Here is a 19,428-nt window from a genome sequence, read left to right as displayed (position 1 = left end):
TGTCGTGCCCTTCTCCTTCCACCCTCAATCTTTCTCAGCATCAGGGTCTTTTCCAATGAGTCAGCTCTTCGCTTCAGGTGGCCAAAGTATTGGAGTTTCAGCTTCAACATCAGTCATTCCAATGAACACCCAGGACTGATCTCCTTTAGGATGGACTGGTTGGATCTTCTTGAAGTCCAAGGGACTCTCAAGAGTCTTCTCCAACACCACAGTTCAAAAGCATCAATTCTTCTGCGCTCAGCTTTCTTCATAGTCCAACTCTCACATCCATACATGACCACAGGAAAAACCATAGCCTTGACCAGATGGACATTGGTTGGCAAAGTAATGTCTCTGATTTTTAATATGCTGTCTAGGTTGGTCATAACTTTCCTTCCAAGGAGTAAGTGTCTTTTAATTTCATGGCTGCAATCACCATCTGCAGTGATTTTGGAGCCCAGACTATTGAGCCATCTGGTTTCTTGTTTTCTTTTTTCCTATATTTTCATGGGGAGTCGAAGCTTCCTTATCCACCTTCTTGCTGACATGACTCCTGTAATCATTTCTTTTTTAAAAAAATATTTACTTAGTCTATTTATTTGGCCATGCCATATCTTAGTCGCAGCATGTGGCATCTTCCTTGTGGCATGTGGGATCTTTCAATTGTGGCATGCAAACTCTTAGTTGTAGCATGTGAGATTTTAGTTCCCTGACCAAGGATCAACCCTGTGGCCCCGCACTGGGAACACCAAGTCTCAGTTACTGCACAATCAGGGAAGTCCTTCCTCCTGCTATCACTTCTTAATATTGAATCTGACTTGTAATATTTTATTTAAGATTTGTATTTATGATCATGGATGAGACTGTCAAAAAATTGTCCTTTCTCATATTATTGTTGACAGATGTTGGTGTCAAGGTTAACTAGTTCAGTTCAGTTAAGTTGCTCAGTCATGTCCGACTCTTTGTGACCCCATGGACTGCAGCACGCTAGGCTTCCCTGTCCATCACCAACTCCTGGAGCTTGCTCAAACTCATGACCATTGAGTCAGTGATGTCATCCAACCACCGCATCCTCTGTTCCTTTCTCCTCCTGCCTTCTATCTTTCCCAGCATCAGGGTCTTTTTCAATGAGTAGGGTCTTTTCCAATGAGTCAGTTCTTCACATCAGGTGGCCAAAATATTGGAGTTTCAACTTCAGCATCCATCCTCCCAATGAATATTCAGGACTGATTTCCTTTAGGATTGTCTGGTTTGATCTCCTTGCAGTTCAAGGGACTCTCAAGAGGCATCCCCAGCACCACAGTTCATAAACATCAATTCTTTGGTGCTCAACTTTGTTTACGGTCCAACTGTAACATCCATACATGACTACTGGAAAAATAATAGTTTTGACTATATGGACCATTGTCAATAAAATAATGTCTCTGCTTTTTAATATGCTGTCTGGGTTTGTCATAGCTTTTCTTCCAATAAGCAAGCATCTCTTAATTTCATGGCTGCAGTCACCATTTGCAGTGATTTTGGAGCCCAAGAAAATAAAGTCTGTCACTGTTTGCATTGTTTCCCCATCTATTTGCCATAAAGTGATGGGACCGGATGCCATGATCTTGGTTTTTTGAATGTTGAGTTTTAAGACAGCTTTTTCACTCTCCCCTTTCACTTTCATCAAGAGGTTCTTTAATTCTTCACTTTCTGCCACAGGGGTGGTGTCATCTGCATATCTGAGGTTGTTGATATTTCTCCCAGCAATCTTGATTCCAGCTTGTGTTTCCTCCAGCCCAGCATTTCTCATGATGTACTCTGCATATAAGTTAAATAAGCAGGGTGACAATATACAGCCTGGACATACTCCTTTCCCAATTTGGAATCAGTTCATTGTTTCATGTCTAGTCCCAAGTGTTGCTTCTTGACCTGCATACAGATTTTTCAAGAGGCAGGTGTGATGGCCTGATTTTCCCAACTCTTGAAGAATTTTCCACAGTTTGTTGTGATCCACATGGTCAAACGCTTTGGCATAGTCAATAAAGCAGAAGTAGATGTTTTTCTGGAATTCTCTTGCTTTTTCTATGATCCAACGAATGTTGGAAATTTCTCTGGTTCCTCTGCCTTTTCTAAATCCAGCTTGAACATCTGGAAGTTCTTGGTTCACATACTGTTGAAGCCTTGCTTGGAGAATTTTGAGCATCACGTTGCTAGTGTGTGAGATGAGTGCAATTGTGTGGTAGTTTGAACATTCTTTGCCATTGCCTTTCTTAGGGATTGGAATAAAAACTGACCTTTTCCCGTCCTGTGGCCACTGAGTTTTCCAAATTTGCTGACATATTGAATGCAGTACTTTAACAGCATCATCTTTCAGTATTTGAAATAGCTCAGCTGGAATTTCATCACCTCCACTAACTTTGTTCGTAGGGATGCTTCCTAAAGGCCCACTTGACTCTGTATGCGAGGATGTCTGGCTCTAGGTAGTGATCATACCATCGTGGTTTTCTGGGTCATTAAGATCTTTTTTGTATAGTTATAGTAGCTACATAATATAGAGATGTAAGCTGTTTTTATGCTCTTTTAACACTTTACCCAACATGATGAGCTTTTTCCAATGGAAGAGTTTATATGGTCTGGTCCATACTAAACTTGACAAACAGTTTTGAATCTTGTTTTTCCAGTGTAATAATATGTTATATATAATCACTTTGTAAAATAATGATTAGCTATTTTTTAAAACCTTACTAACTGCTTCATAACTTCATATATATTATTAGCATAGTATTATTTATTTTTCTATAGCTGGGAAATGAAATTGCTTTTTTTAAGATTTTTTTGGGGGGCGGATGTGAAACATTTTTTAAAGTCTTTACTGAATTTGTTACAATATTGCTTCTGTTTTATGTTTTGCTTTTTTTGGCCACGAGGCATGTTGTATCTTAGCCCTCCAACCAGGAATTGAATCTGCACTCCCTGCATTGAAAGGCAAAGTCTTAACCACTGGACCACTAAGGAAGTACCCTGAAGTTGCTTTTAATTGTTCAATAAATTATACTAGGATCATAGATCAGTTATATTGAGGCTTGGATAGGCTAATTACATCTTCTACTTTGCAGTGAGTCTAAGAGTCTCCTGACAAAGTACTTCAATTCAGTATACAAATATGATTCAAACATATGTAAAGACTTTTTAGGATGGGGAATGGAGACCAGAGCAGAAAATCAGCAATTTCTCTTCTGTTCTAGAAATGGAGGATTTTTCCCTAGGGGAAAAATCATGTTAAGTGAAGAAATTGTCTAGATCTGTGGAAATAAAGGTTGGCTCTAAAACATGAGGTTACACTTGGTCTTAGGTACATAAATAAGTGAAAATTATAAAACTCTATGTAAGTAGATGAAGTATATACAGACACAGAGATTTCTAAAAGTTGAAACAGTAGATCGAGTGATGAAATATTTAAAGATCTAAATATATATTGTCAAATGGTTTCCTAAAGAATTGTATAAGATTTTTTTTTTAGTGAAAAAATAAAGTGTTTATTAGGAGGAAAATAAACAGGCACACACATGGGCAGACAGACTCAGATAGAGTCACACCTTCATGGTAGTCTGAATCGCTTATATGGAGATCTTTTTGTGTGAATAAGGTGCAAAAGGAAAGCATAGTGGAGGATTCTACATGGGACAGAGAGATTGAAAGACCCTTTGGGCTCCTTCCCCGTCAGAAATCGTGTTTCCACTAGGTCCCAGTGGACAGCATCAGCTGTCACTCAAGCATTATTTGAACCTGCATGACCTGGGGTATCCTTAATTTGAGGGTGGCCCTTGTCACTCAATTTGAGTGGACCCATAAAGCAGTGGGCAGACTGAGTTTATGCTCTGCATGTCTTGAATAGAAAGCAAAGCAGAAAGCAAGAGGAAAAGGACAAGAGCAAAAGTCAGGGGCCTCAAGCCGCAGCTGGGCAAAGGCTGCGATTTTCCTTGAATTCCTGGGTTTCTACACAAAATATGATCTCGGGTGGCCTCGGACTACAGCAGCTTTAAGCAGAATTTCAGTTCCCAGCCAGAGTCTGAAGCCATGCCATGGCAATGAGAGCTCTGAAACCCAGGCACTAGACCACCAAGGACCAGTGGCTAGTGACAAGGCCCTGGCCTGTCAGCTGTGAATAAATGGATTTCCAAGAGAAATGAGAAGTAGTGAAACAAGTAAAGCATTTATTAGGGGGCAAAAGAGCACATGGGAATATGCACACACAGACAGACTCAGAGACAGTGAGTTGTCCAGATTTTTCTTTAGCAACTTCATCTTTGGGAGGATTACTGGGCTCTGCCCTGTACCTTTTGGAGGGAGAAGGCTGTGGTTCCAAGTCTACTAGAAGGCAGAACCATTTCCTCAGGGTTGCCCAAAAACTCAGAGCTGAACCAGATGGAAGATGTCCTTCTAAGAGATGAGGACCTAGTAATCCATTCAAATAGGACTCCTTGGCCCAGGTCCCTAGAAGAAAAGCTTTTGAACATGACCCTGAAGGAAGGAGTGAGTGAAAGTGAAAGTCACTTGGTCGTGTCCAGCTCCTTGCCACCCCATGGACTACACAGTCCATGGAATTCTCCAGGTCAGAATACTGGAGTGGGTAGCCCTCTCCTTCTCCAGGAGATCTTCCCAACCCAGGGATCGAACCCAGGTCTCCTGCATTGCAGGTGGATTCTTCACCAGCTGAGCTACTAGGGAAGCCCTGAAGGAAGGAACATTTCCCCCAAAAGAGACACTAACAGAGGAAGTATCCTCTCCTGGTAGATAAACAACGATAAAGCCAGCTAAACAAAGTCATTTAATTATAACCCTTAAAAAAAGTCTTAATGTTGCATAAACAGATAACCAGCAAAGACCTACTGTATTTGTACATACGGAGAACTCTGCTCAATATTCTGTAATAACCTAAATGGGAAAAGAATTTGAAAAAGAATGGATACATGTATAAGGGAGTCACTTTACTGTACACTTGAAACTAACACAATATTGTCAATCAATTATACTCAACTGTAGAACAAAAATTTAAAAATAAAATCATTAAAATAAATTAATAAAAAAAAGAAAAGAGCAGAGAGAGATAAGTATGCCTGCCATCCTATTCTTTCTCCACAATATTGCAGTACAACTAGTATTCTTTAGACCCAGTTTCTTTGTATTTCTTAGACATGAGGGCTGCCTCAAACACAGGTCCACATTCCTGCTGACCTGACAGAAAAGATTCTGCATCTCTATCCCAAAGGGAGAATCAGTTCTACTCATGCCCAAGAACACAGTCCCAGTCCTAGTATCTTCTGTAATACAAGCCCTGCCAAGAAGTCCCTGCATCCCAGTCTTCTTGGAGCTTCTGCATCTAGAGTCCTCTCACCTTTCCTCCCAACCTTAACACCCTCTGCATCAGGCCCTACCACTGGTGAACCCTTCTGGTTCATTCACCATATGTACTGTCTCACCCCCCAGAATGCTTCGGGAGGATGCCTTCTCATCCTGCTGGGCAACCTGGAACCCACGGAAGCTGGAACTGAGACACCATATAGAGAAAGGACCCAGAGCTTGTGGGTGAGCATGACATCCTGGCCATGCAGGTCCAACTCTGTAACTATGGAGAACTTTCTACAGTTCAAAACAACTGCCTTTAGGTGGTGGAACACAGTTCTTAAATATGCTGGGAACTGAAGCCTACCAAATCCGTAAGAGCGTAAAAATCATTGACCTCATCTGGAACCTTGGATCTAGTTTTACAGGTAAGTCGTTTTTGAAATCTTCCACACTTCAGACTTTGGGGAAAATTCTATCTGACCTGGATTGGGGATTTAGCTTGAGTTGTTAGCTATTTTTAATGGGCAATGGGATGGCATTCACATCTCCTTAGTTATGCCAGAATGAAGGTTGGTGGTAACTGCACAGAAAGGTGGGCCAGAAGTGACAGGAACTAACTCCTGAGAAATAAAAACCAAGATGCCAAATACACACACACACACACACACACACACAAAACCACAGACCACAAGCATATGGTACATTCTTTGGCCTTCTCCTTTAGCACTTTGTATTTAGCTTAAAAGGGCGTGGTTCTTCTCCCCACTCCCTTTTAGACTATATATAACCTGTGGCAGAGCACTAAGGGCTTGGTTTTTCTTTCCGGATTTAGAAGACAGTTCACCAGTGACTGCCAGCCACATTTTTACCCTCAGAACCCTAACTCCCCTTATTCCTGACCTGTCCCTTGCCCTTCCTCCCTCCCTGTGATATGTTGCTGCTGAGACCCCAACTTTCTCTCCCTAGGTCCATGCAGGGGAAGACGCCAGCCCTGACCTCAAGCTCCCACGTGTCCCAATCCCAAGTCCTTAACAGTCTGTAGGCTTTTGGTAGATGTTGCTACAGAGACAGAGAAGGCAATGGCACCCCACTCCAGTACTCTTGCCTGGAAAATCCCATGGACGGAGGAGCCTGGTAGGCTGCAGTCCATGGGATCATGAAGAGTCGGGCACGGCTGAGCAGCTTCACTTTCACTTTCCATTTTCATGCATTGGAGAAGGAAACGACAACCCACTCCAGTGTTCTTGCCTGGAGAAACCCAGGGACGGGGGAGCCTGGTGGGCTGCCGTCTATGGGGTCGCACAGAGTTGGACACGACTGAAGATGACTTAGCAGCCTCAGCAGCTACTGAGACAGGAGTCACGGAGCCAAGACTCAGACACGAGGGAACAGCGGGCCGGGGTCTGCCCGGGGACAGCAGGAAGTGAGCTGCTGGCCAGCGAGAGAAGTTTCACATGCTGCTCCCCATCACTCGAATTACTGCCAAAATCACACCCCCTCACCCCACCCCCATCCCCACCACGGAGGTGGTAAAATTGACTTTCTCTAAAAGAAAGGTGCCAAAAAGGGTTGGGGGGCTGCGGGATTAGATTTCGGATAAGAAGCTGAGGTTCACATATGTGGCAGTAGTGGAAGTCGCTCAGTCATATCCGTCTCTTTGCCGCCCCGTGGACTACACAGTCCATGGGGTTTTCTAGACCAGAATACTGGAGTGGGTAGCCTATCCCTTCTCCAGGGGATCTTCCCAATCCAGGGATTGAACCCAGGTCTCCACAAGGGAAGCCCAAGAATACTGGAGTGGGTAGCCTATCCCTGCTCCAGCGGATTTTCCCAACCCAGGCATCGAACCCGAGTCTCCTGCATTGCAGGCGGATTCTTTACCAGCTGAGCCACCAGGGAAGCCCGTTTGGCAACTGCGGGGGCAGGGCGGTGGGGGCGACAAACTTACCCAGGTGCGCTGCTCAGAAGTTTGCAGGATCCTTTTTGTTCCCAGTTTGAAAGGCGAGCTGGTAAACGCTGGGCGAGTTGGCACATCCAGCCAATGGTGACGACGCCGCCTCCGCCCCTCGAAACTTTGCGAGCGAAGCGCCCGGGCTTTAAACACGTGAGTGTCTGAGTGGTGGCGGGAGATTTCTCCTTCTGTGCCTGCTTATCTGTACTTTCGAAGATACTATGCACGATGGGGCTAAAGAACGAAGCTCACTTAAAACAAAGAAAACGAAACTGGCGAGGTCCGCTTTCTGGTCCCGGTCGCGGTTCTTCCGGGCTCGGCGTCCCCATCCGCCAGCGGCCGTTCCCGCCTGTTAGCGCCGCAGCCAATCAGCTTGTCAGGCAGTGTCCCCCACGCGCCGGGAGCCACCCTGAGCGTTTGCTCGACTGTCCTTTCTTTGGCTCATCACAGCCGAAGGGGTATCAGGTTTTCTCCTCGGGACTCTCCAGCTCTACTCGCCTCGTTCCAGCCGCACCGCTGTCCCCTGGACTTAAAGCCCAGTCGCCGCTGGGGACCGGCTAAGAGCTGTCTGTGCACCTAAACGAGGATGGCGCGAAGATCCGGAGGCAGATTCGGACACATTCCCCGAAGAGCACCTCAGGGCCATTTGGGACGATCGGTCCGGAGGCGGCTCCATCTGGTTTCTCTCAAAGGGGTACGATTTTCTTGATACTTTTCCTAGGCCCGCTTTTTTATGGTAATTATGGTAATAGATGTTTCTGCAGCTCAGCCGGTCTAAGACCTGTGATCGGAACCCGCAGACTTTGAAACTCTCGGAAGCCGCCTTTTAAAACCGGGGGAGAGAGAGAGGAAGGAGGAGAGGGAGGGAAGAAGGGAGGGAGGGAGGAATGCCTAAGGAACCCCCGAGTTAGTGGCGTCTCCTACCATCAGCCGCAGACTGAACCTTCGGAGGATTCCAACCCCAACCTTCAAGTCAGTTGAAAATGAATGGAACAACATATCCCCTGTCTGGATCCCGGGCTCTCAGGATCTGTGAGTCTGGTTATTTTATGCAGCTGAGTTTTGGGATAATTTGTTATGCACCTTAGTAACGAACAATAGTATGTGTGTTCTTCTCAGGCTTCTTTTCCTAGTTTTCTAAGTTTTTCCAACGTTTGCTATTTTCAGACTTTTTCTTTTTCTTTTTTTCATTTGCCCTGCAAGTATCTGTAGATCAGTTTGGAGACAGTGACATCTCTATGAGATTACAGCTTCTGTAATCTGTAATCTATAATCCCCAACTTTCTCTCTCTACGCTCTTTAAGGCACTCCCCGGTCCAAGCAGGGGAAGATGTCCAGCTCTGACCTGACACATAATATATCCTATACTTAATTACATCTTCTTCAATGTCTCACAATGAAGTTATATACAATTTTCCCAAAGGATCTCGCACCTGTTGTCAGATAGTCCTATGTCCCTAAATTTTGAGGCAGTTTTAGATAGTATCTTCAAAAAATTTGGGGGGACATCCTTGGTGGCACCGTGGCTAAGAATCCACCTGCCAGTGCAGGGGACAATCCTTGGTCCGGGAAGATCCCACATGCCACAGAGCAGCTAAGCCTTTGGGCCACAACTGCGGAGCCTGCGCTGTAGTCAGGGAGTTGCAACTACTGAGCCGGCTTGCCTAGAGCCCCGTGCTCTGCACCTAGAGGAGCCACGGCAATGAGAAGACTGTGCATCCAATGAAGAGTAGCCCCCTACTTGCCTCAACTACAGAAAAACCTGTTTACAACAACAAAGACCCAGCACAGTCAAAAGTAAATTGAAAATTTTTTCCATTTGATAGTATAAGTACAATTACTTTGCACACATAGATTTCTGCAACCAGAAAATGGACACACTTCCTTATTATTCTAATGATTTTTCTGCACTTTTTAAAAAACATAGGCTTCCCTGATGGCTCAGTGGTAAAGAATCCACCTTGCAATGCAATGGACACAGGTTCAATCCCTGGTCTGGGAAGATCCCACATGCCTTGAAGCAGCTAAGCCCACGTGCCACAACTACTGAGCCTGTATTCCAGAGCCCGCAAGCCGCAACTGCTGAAGCCCGTGGATTGTGGAGCCCATGTTCCACAGCAAGAGAAGCCACCGCAACGAGAAGCCCTAGGCACTGCAATGAAAGAGTAACCCCCGCTCACCACAACTAGAGAAAGTCCATGCAGCCAAAGACCCAGTACAGCCAAAAATAACTAAATAAAACATAGTCGATCAGGGAATTCCCTGGAGATCCAGCGGTTAGGACTCAGTGGTTTCATTTATTGCAAAGGCCCATGTTCAATCCCTAGTTTGGAAACTAAGACCCTGTAAGCCAAGCAACTCAGCTAAAACATCAAAAGAACCCAGAAAACAATAGTCAGTCATATCACCTTCTTTTCAGTGCCCATTTTCTATTTTTCCTGCTCAACTGGAATGGCTAGAACCTCTTGGGAGGCAGTGAATAAGGGCTGAGAGTAGGCACTCTTCCTGTGTTCACTGTCTTAAGGGGATATCTCAGTAGTTTCTCAGCATGAAAACTATTTGCTGTGTGTTTTCTCATAAACTCCTTTTATCACTTCCCAAAAGGTTGGTCATAGTTCTAATTTGCTAAGAGGCATTATCACGAATGAATATCCAAATTTATTGGAAGCCTTCTCATCTATTCAACTGATCATATGATTTTTCTCATTTGATCTTCTAATCTGTCAAGTTACAAACTGATTGATTTTCTAGTGCTAAAATGAACATTAAATTCCTCATTTAGATACAGTGCTGTGTGTCAATTATATCTCAGTAAAACTAGAAGAAAAAAATAAACGAATTCCTGATTCAAATCACCTTGGCCATGATGTATTATCATTTTTAGATACTGTTGGATTTGGTTTGCTAAAATTTTATTTAGAATTTTTTTCATCTAGACATTGAGTGATGATGATCTGCAATTTTCCTCTCATATTTTACTTGTCCAATTGATTATCAAGGTTATGCTAGCCAGTGTTCATAACAGCAATATGTACAATAGCCAAGAGGTAGAAGTAACCTAAGTATCCATCAACGGATGGATAAAGAAAATGTGGCATATATATGTATATATATATAAATACTACTCACCCATTTTTCAAAAAGGATGAAATAATACCACATGCAGCAACATGGATGGATCCAGAGATTATCATATTAAGTGAAGTAAGTCAGACAGAGAAAGACAAATACATGATATCACTTATATGTGGAATCCAAAAAGTTAATACATGTAAACTTGTCTACAAGACAGAAACAGGCTCATAGACATAGAAAGCAATGTTACAGTTTGCACAGAGGAAATGGGTAGGAGAGGGATAAATTAGGAGTTGGAGATTAATTACACACTTCTATATATAAAGGGGCTTCCCTGATAGCTCAGTTGGTAAAGAATCCGCCTGCAATGCAGGAGACCCCGGTTCCACTCTTGGGTTGGGAAGATCTGCTGGAGAAGGGATAGGCTACCCACTCCAGTATTCTGGCCTAGAGAATTTCATGGACTGTATAGTCCATGGGGTCACAAAGAGTGGGACATGACTGAGAGACTTTCATTTCACTTTCTATATCTAAAATAGATAAACAACCTGGACCTACTGTGTAAGAACAAGAAACAATATTCAATATATATAATAGAAAAGAATATGAAAAAGAATATATATATATATACATCTTCAGTATTCTTGCCTGGAGAATCCCCATGGACAGAGGAGCCTGGAGAGCTACAGTCCATGGGGTCACAAAGAGTCCAAAGAGGAAATGGGTAGGAAAGGGATAAATTAGGAGTTGGGGATTAGTTTCACATTCCTATATATAAAATAGATGAACAACACGACTGAGCGACTAAGCACAGCACAGCATGAATATACATATATAACTGAATCAATTTGCTGTGCAGAAAAACTAGTACAACATTGTAAACCAACTATACTTCAATTAAAACAAGAAAGATGTCAATCCAGGAAACTGCTAGAAGAAATATGCAAAATAAAGGGATTTAAAAACAAGAGTATGCTAGCATCATAAAGTTATTTAGGCAGTGTTTCCTCTTCTGTTCTTGTGGGTAGTTTGTGTAATACTGAAACTCTCTTCTTTAAACTTATATTTTAGAAGTTGCTATGATAGAGTTACCAAGCTGTTCTGGATTTCTCCAATGTATACATGTGTGTGTGCTAAGTTGCTTCAGTTGTGTCTAACTCTGTGACCCCATGAACTGGGGAACTAGAGAACCAATCCAGATTAAAGGAGATTAAGAAACATAAATATTATATGTGTTCCTAGATTGAATCCCAGACCAGATTTTTTTCTTTTGCCATAAAATTCAAATAAAGTCTGTAGATTAGGTCATAGTAGTGTATCAGTTTTAATTTACTGGTTTTGATGATTGTACTCTGAATGTCCTTATTCTTAAGAAAATACCCACTAAAGTACTAGTGAAAAATGAAAGTGGTAGTCGCTCAGTGTCTGACTTTGTGACCCCATGTACTGTAGCCCGCCAGGCTCCTCTGTCCATGGAATTCTCCAGGCAAGAATACTGGAGTGGGCTGCCATTCCCTCTCCAAGGGATCTTCCAGACCCAGTGATCGAACTCAGGTCTCCTGCTTTGCAGGTGGATTCTTTACCGTTTAAGCCACGAGGGAAGGAGTATTATGCCTGCAACTTACTCTCAATATTTCAGGGGGAAAAAAAGTGGCAGTAGAAGGAGGATAAGGAGAAAAAAGCCATCAGGATAACCTGTGGTCAAAGGACTCTGGGCACAGTGCTATCTAATATCTAATTTAAAATATTTCCCTCTCGCTCTAATCAAGTCTTTACTGTTTTGCTAAAATCAGGGTCTGATATTTCATGTAACTTGGGAAACAGAGGAAGAGATCTTTTTCTTCTTGGGATACAGAGCAGCATGGCAGGGGCGGAGCTTGCAAGACTTGTCGGGTCAATCAAGGAGGTAACCAGCAGAGGTCTCGACATAGCAGTTCAGAGCAAAAAGTGAGAGGAGAGGACGAGAAGAGATCTGCGGAGCATGGAAGCATTTCTGGCACTCTCAGAAATCTTAATCCAAGGAAACTAGAGAAAAGACCAAATTTTCTGTATTTACACATAATGAGAGCCCAGACAATATCAAATGGGTGTTAAAAATCTCAATGTCACTGATAACTAGAGAACTTACGGTCATTCAGATTGCAAATGGGTGGGTTTTTTCCTGCTAAAAGGAAAAGAAATTGAACAAACCATTTTGAGCCTCCCTCCATTCCCCTTGTGTTGATTGTAGAAGAAAGAAAAGTGTAAAAACAGGTGCTGTAGAATTTTTGGTTATATAGATTCTCCAGTGTAGAAAGGCAACGGCATCCTGGTCTTTAGAACTATGTGAAATACATTGTAAATGTGGTTGCTGCCATGAACCCCAGAATAGATCAGAAGTATATTTGGGTAAGGCCATTTGCGCAACATGGATGGACCTAGAGAGTGTCATACTGAGGGAAGTAAACCAGACAGAGAAAGAGAAATATCATATGACATCCCTAATATGTGGACTCTAAAAAACAATGATACAAATGAACTTGCTTACAGAACAGAGACTCACAGACTTAGAAAATGAACTCATGGTTGCCGAGGGAAAGGGATAGTTAAGGACTTTGGGAAGGATATGTACACGCTGCTGTATTTGAAATGGATAACCAACAAAGACCTGTTGTATAACACATGGAACTCTGCTCAACATAACTGAACGGGAGTGGGGTTTCAGGGAGAATGGATACATGTATATGTGTGGCTGAGTCCCTCCACTGTTCACCTGAAACTATCACAACATTGATAATCAACTACAGCCCAACACAAAATGTTTTGGTTGTTAAAAAAATTAATATAAAATAACAATATTTGGGGAATGAGATCATTAGTCTTGCGCATAAGAGAATAAAAGGAAGTTGTAGGAAGGTGGAGTCTTGTGGACGTAGGGATGCACCACCCACGTCCCCGTCAAAGGAGGCTTCCTGCCCAGACTTGGAAGAAGGCAAATGGCAGAACAGCCTCTCAACGTCAGCTCCTTCAGGGCCCACCTCAACTGCAGGGAGCTGCCTTGCTTGGAGTCACAGACCACTCCCAGACTCACAGCTCACAACTGACAACTGGAAAAATGTTGTGGACAATATCAGACCTCAGCCATTCAGCTCAATGCAGGACAGCTCCCTTGGGCACAATTCACTGCACCACATCCTGCCAGAATGGCTGAGGTTCGCAGAGGGCTACATCTCATTCAACGTCTTTCTCTACCCGAGTCTACTTCCTCCTGTTCTCTTCAGGGGGGTTGCTCTGTTGTAAACATCTTGCGCCTGCTAGAGCAGCTCAGCATCTGCTTCCAGAGAACTTCAACCTGCAAGGGAGTGTGAGAGGATACAGCAGAGTCTGCTACATGGTGCAGCAGATGTGAGTTGACATATGAATAAAGACACTTCACTACCTAGGATGAGTAGGAGGGACAAGGAGATGAGAGTAAGGTTGGCATGTGTTTGGGTTCTGAGGTTGGTTCTGATGCTTTCACAGGAAGCTCAAATTAACAATGGCTTAAAGAATTTAGAAATGTATTTCTCATGAAAGTGAAGGTGTTAGTCACTCAGTCATGTCAGATCTTCTTTGTGATCTCACAGGCTGTAGCCCACCGGGCTTTTCTGAGAATGGGATTCTCCAGGCAAGGATACTGGAGTGGGTTGACATTTCCTCCCTCAGGGGATCTTCCTGACCCAGGGATCGAACCTGGGTCACCCACACTGCAGGCAGACTCTTTACCACCTGATCCACCAGGGAAGCCCAATAGAAGGAGGCAGAGCTGGGATTTGAACCCAGGCAGCTGGCCCCTGAGCCCTCGCTCTTACCAATTTTGCTATACTGCCTCCTCTTTCTCATAGAGAAGTAAAAAATGATGTGTTACTCCTCTGTTGCTTGTTGTCGTTCAGTTGCTGAGTCGTGTCTGACTCTTTTGTGACCCCATGGACTGTAGCCCACCAGGCTCCTCTGTCCATGGGATTCTCCAAGCAAGAATACTGGAGTGGGTTGCCATTTCCTTCTTCAGGGGATCTTCCCAATCCGGGGAACAAGCCTGTGTCTCCTGCATTGGCAGGCAGATTCTTTACCACTGAGCCACCAGGGAAGCCCACTATTTCTCTGAGAAGTCATCAAAGTCCAAGACCCCTTCCATTTTCTTGCTCTGCCTCACTTGACATGCTTCACATACTCATCAATATAGGCCAGGTCATGGTGCAGGGAAAAATTCATTCCCAAACCTCAGTGGTTTATAACAAACATTTTCTCACTTACACTGTAAGTCTGTTGGGGATTCACCTTCGCTCTGCTCCATATTCTTCTCACATGGGGATCAGGCTGCTAGAAAACCACCTATCTGAGACATCACCACAGTGCAGAGGAGATCACAACAATTAAGCAAAACATAAGCAATAACTGCCTTCAGACATAATACCACACCTGCCTGTGGTTTTTGTCCCAGTCTGCAGTACAGTTCAGAAAACTCAAGTTTTAGAGCTAATCAATGAATATAGTAAAGTTACAGGATATAAAATTAACACACAGAAATCCCTTGCATTCCTATACACTAACAATGAGAGAACAGAAAGAGAAATTAAGGAAACAATTCCATTGACCACTGCAATGAAGGGAATAAAATACTTCGGAATAAGTCTACCTAAAGAAACAAAAGAACCATATATAGAAAACTATAAAACACTAAGAAATCAAAGATGACAAAAATAGATGGAGAAATATACCATGTTCATCGATCAGAAGAATCAATACAGTGAAAATGAGTATAATACCCAAAGCAATCTATAGATTTGATGCAATCCCTAATAAGCTATCAATGGTATTTTTCAGAGAACTAGAACAAATAACTTCACAATTTGTATGGAAATACAAAAACTTCGAATAGCCAAAGTAATCTTGAGAAAGAAGAATGGAACTGGAGGAATCAACCTGCCTGACTTCAAACTATACTACAAAGCTACAGTCATCAAGACAGTATGGTACTGGCACAAAGACAGAAAAGTAGATCAATGGAATGAAACAGAAAGCCCATAGATAAATCCACACACCTGTGGACACCGTATCTTTGACAAAGGAGGCAAGAATATACAATGGAGAAAAGACAATCTCTTTAACAAGTGGTGCTGGGAAAACTGGTCAACCACTTGTAAAAGAATGAAACTAGAACACTTTCTAACACCATACACAAAAATAAACTCAAAATGGATTAAAGATCTAAATGTAAGGCCAGAAACTATCAAACTCCTAGAGGAAAACATAGGCAAAACACTCTGATATAAATCACAGCAGGATCCTCTATGACCCACCTCCCAGAGCAATGGAAATAAGAGCAAAAATAAACAAATGGGAACTAATTAAATTTAAAAGATTTTGCACAATGAAGGAAACTATAAGCAAGGTGAAAAGACAGCCTTCAGAATGGGAGAAAATAATAGCAAATGAAGCAACTGACAAAAAATTAATCTCAAAAATATACAAGCAGCTCCTTCAGCTCAATTCCAGAAAAATAAAAGACCCAATCAAAAAATGGGCCAAAGAACTAAACAGACATTTCTGCAAAGAAGACATACAGATGGCTAACAAACACATGAAAAGATGCTCAACATCACTCATTATCAGAGAAACGCAAATCAAAACCACAATGAGGTACCATCTCATGCTGGTCAGAATGGCTGCTATCAAAAAGTCTACAAACAATAAAGGCTGGAGATGGTGAGGAGAATAGGGAACCCTCTTACACTGTTGGTGGGAATGCAAACAGTACAGCCACTATAGAGAATAATGTGGAGATTCCTTAAAAACCTGGAAATAGAACTGCCGTAAGACCCGGCAATCCCACTGCTGGGCATACACACCGAGGAAACCAGAATGGAAAGAGACACATGTACCCCAGTGTTCATCGCAGCACTGTTTATAATAGCCAGGACATGGCAGCAACCTAGATGAATGGATAAGAAAGCTGTGGTACATATACACAATGGAACATTACTCAGCCATTAAAAGAATGCACTTGAATCAGTTCTATTAAGGTGGATGAAACTGGAGCCTATTATACAGAGTGAAATAAGTCAGAAAGAAAAACACCAATAGAGTATATTAACACATATATATGGGATTTAGAAAGATGGTAACGATCACCCTATATGTGAGACAGCAAAAGAGACACAGATGTAAAGAACAGACTTTTGGACTCTGTGGGAGAAGGCGAGGGTGGGATGAATTGAGAGAATAGCATTGAAACATGCATATTATCATATGTGAAACGGATCACGAGTCTGGATTTGATGCATGAGTCAGTGTGCTCAGGGCTGGTGCACTGGGATGACCCTGAGGGATGGGATGGGGAGGGAGGTGGGAGGAGGATTCAGAATGGGGAACACACGTACACCCACGGCTGATTCATGTCAATGTATGGCAAAAACCACTACAATATTATAAAGTAACTAGCCTCCAATTTAAATAAATAAATTTTTTTAAAAACTCAAGTTTTCAGTAATATAAGAGCATGTCCAAAATTATGTATACAGAGGCCACTTAGTTTTAATTTGGTTGTCTGAACCACAGCTACTCCCGTTTGACTTTTGAATGCCTTCCCTTTCCCAATGGCCAAAGCAGATGTACAGTGCATGTCTGAAGGACCACAGGGTGGGCTGCTCTGGTCAGTAAAATTTAAGTTCAGCCATGTATAAACTGTCTGACTTCCTCAATATGTGCAGGTTCTTCCACCACTTCTCTTTTTAATTGCAAATCTTTCAATAGAAAGCACTGATGATTAAAATATCCAACCCTCAATAGGGTGTTGGCTTCTAATCTAGATTCAGATTGTGTCCCTAGGCCTCCTTTATATTCACCTAATCATTCATATTGAGGGAAATCTAATCAGATCTCGTGAACATGCTCAGAAGTTATGTTAATGAGGAAACACTTTAGAGGCCATATATTTTATGCAATTGTTACACAAGCACTTTACATATGCTTTTTAAATTTTTCTTTTTTGGGGGGTGGGGCTACGCCATGCAGTATGTGGAACTTCCCTGATCAGGAATCAGACTTAAGCCCCCCTGCAGTAGAAGCATAGAGTTTTAACCAGTGGACCATCAGAGGTTTCCCAGGGGGTTTAGTGGGTTAAAAACCCACCTGCCAATGCAGGAGACGTAAGACATGCAGTTTCGATCCCTGGGTAGGGAAGATCCCCTGGAGGACGGCATGGCAATCCACTCCAGCATTCTGGCCTGGAGAATCCCAGTGGATAGAGGAGCTTCGAGGGCTACAGTCCATAGCGTCCCAAAGAACTGGACACGACTGAGCACCTGACACACACACCATCAGGGAAGCCCCTATGTGAGCTTTTTTCTTTTTAAAATTTGCTTATTTTATGTGTGTGCTTCTGTACAGCTTTTTGAGAAAGAAAAAAAAAGCTTTTTGAGTGCGCTGGGTCTGGGTTGCTGTGTGCGGCTTTCTCTGGTTGGGGCGAGCAGGGGCTACTCTCTGTTGCAGTGCGTGGGCTTCTCACTGCAGTGGCTTCTCTTGTTGCGACGCATGGGCTCTAGGGCACGTGGGGTCAGTAGCTGTGGCACTCGAGCTTAGCTTTCCACACACCATGTGGGATCTTCCAAACCGGGAATTGAACCTGTGTCCCCTACCGATTCTTAATCACTGGACCCCCAGGGAAGCACCCCTACATGTGTTTTTAGTCATAGATTTAAAGCAAACAGTGTCACACTTCATGAGTAGTTTTACTCTGTGACAGTTTCACCAGATAATTTTTTCTTTCCATCCAGAACATCAGGGCAAAAGTATGGCTAGCACAGTAACTTTCATAAATACAGAGCTCAATTAACAGAACTGGAATATTGTTCTCTCTAAAATTACCCTCATTCCACGAAACACAGCCCATCAAAAGTAATTTGTTTGCAAAATAAGCCTGGTCAATTGACCACAGAGTCTCACCATGCAATGATACTCCTCCAAACTGACTGAGGGAGAACTCCTTAGGAGTCTCAGACAGAATTCCCAAAAGGCCCCTGGAAGCCAGCGAAGCCATGCCAAAGGCCTGCTCTCAGGCTATACGTGATGGATTTCTCAGTCCCCAAAATATTAAGATTCCTGCATATGCCCGGAGATAGTCTCTATCACCACCTGAGAAGGCTGCTCAGAACCTAAGGATCTCTAACTTCTGGAGGGACAGGTAGAGATGAAAAATGTTTTAATTCTACCCACAGGTGTAGTTTACCAAATGGCTATAAATCATACCCATCTTGAGTGAAAGAGCTTCTTCATATCTGAAAAACACAGATCAAAAACAGTAACATTCCAGACAAAACCCATAAATGTTAGAACCATATTTACCAGGTCATTCAGTAACCAGTCTTTCTGTTAACTTTTTATGAAGCCATCAGGTCTTCTGTTAGGATTCTTCAAGTTCTTAACCAGTTCAACAGTATTCCGTGAAAGTCGCCCAGTTGTGTGCAACTCTTTGCAACCCCATGGATTACAGTCCATAGAATTCTCCAGGCCAGAATACTGGAGTGGGTAGCCTTTCCCTTCTCCAGGGGATTTTCCCAACCCAGGGATCGAACCCCAGTCTCCTGCATTGCAGGTGGATTCTTTGCCAGCTGAGCCACAGGGAAGCCCAAGAATACTGGAGTGAGTAGCCTATCCCTTCTCCAGTGGATCTTCCTGAGCCGGGAATCGAACCAGGTTCTCCTGCATTGCAGGCAGATTCTTTACCAACTGATCTATCAGTTCAGCAGTATAAGATGAAATTTATCAGAACTGTTATGGTCAAGAGGCCCTTCCTACAAATCTTCTTGAAGATGAAGCATTTTTGCTAAAACATCAGAGTACAGCAATAACAAATGTCAAAAGTCTTTAAAAAAAAGACACAAACAATCACGATGTGATGGATAAAGAAACTTGGTTACAAGAATTATGACTGATTATAATCTTAACCCTTGAGAATCTTAATCTCTGGCAAAAAAAAAAAAAAAACAACACAAGAAGCAAGTAATTATGCTCTTCCTAATTGGAAAACTTAATGTTTAGCCTTCCTTTCCTAAGCAAACAAAGGTAGGTAAACTTAG

The 19,428-nt window shown here is 42.9% G+C and overlaps 1 protein-coding gene and 1 long non-coding RNA gene across 4 annotated transcripts in view; one reads left to right on the top strand and one right to left on the bottom strand.

Moving 5' to 3' along the window:
* Positions 1-7,464, bottom strand: part of LOC110142890 (ribonuclease SLFN12) — a 36,947-nt gene extending 29,483 nt beyond the window's left edge. For all 3 annotated transcript variants that reach the window (XM_070478666.1, XM_070478667.1, XM_020902310.2), the window contains exon 1: positions 7,256-7,464. The gene's annotated coding sequence lies outside the window, so the exon portion shown is untranslated. The remainder of the gene's footprint in view (positions 1-7,255) is intronic.
* The window catches only part of LOC110142891 (uncharacterized), a 28,759-nt gene continuing 14,864 nt past the window's right edge, over positions 5,534-19,428 (top strand). Inside the window, exons 1-2 of the long non-coding RNA XR_002315431.2 lie at positions 5,534-5,732; positions 7,301-7,952. This is a non-coding gene — a long non-coding RNA (uncharacterized lncRNA). The remainder of the gene's footprint in view (positions 5,733-7,300; positions 7,953-19,428) is intronic.

This window comes from Odocoileus virginianus, chromosome 17 (genome assembly GCF_023699985.2).
Source record: "Odocoileus virginianus isolate 20LAN1187 ecotype Illinois chromosome 17, Ovbor_1.2, whole genome shotgun sequence".
NCBI classification, from domain to species: Eukaryota; Metazoa; Chordata; class Mammalia; order Artiodactyla; family Cervidae; genus Odocoileus; species Odocoileus virginianus.
The sequence above is the reverse complement of the archived record's forward strand: the minus strand, read 5'-3'. Positions and strand labels throughout refer to the sequence as shown.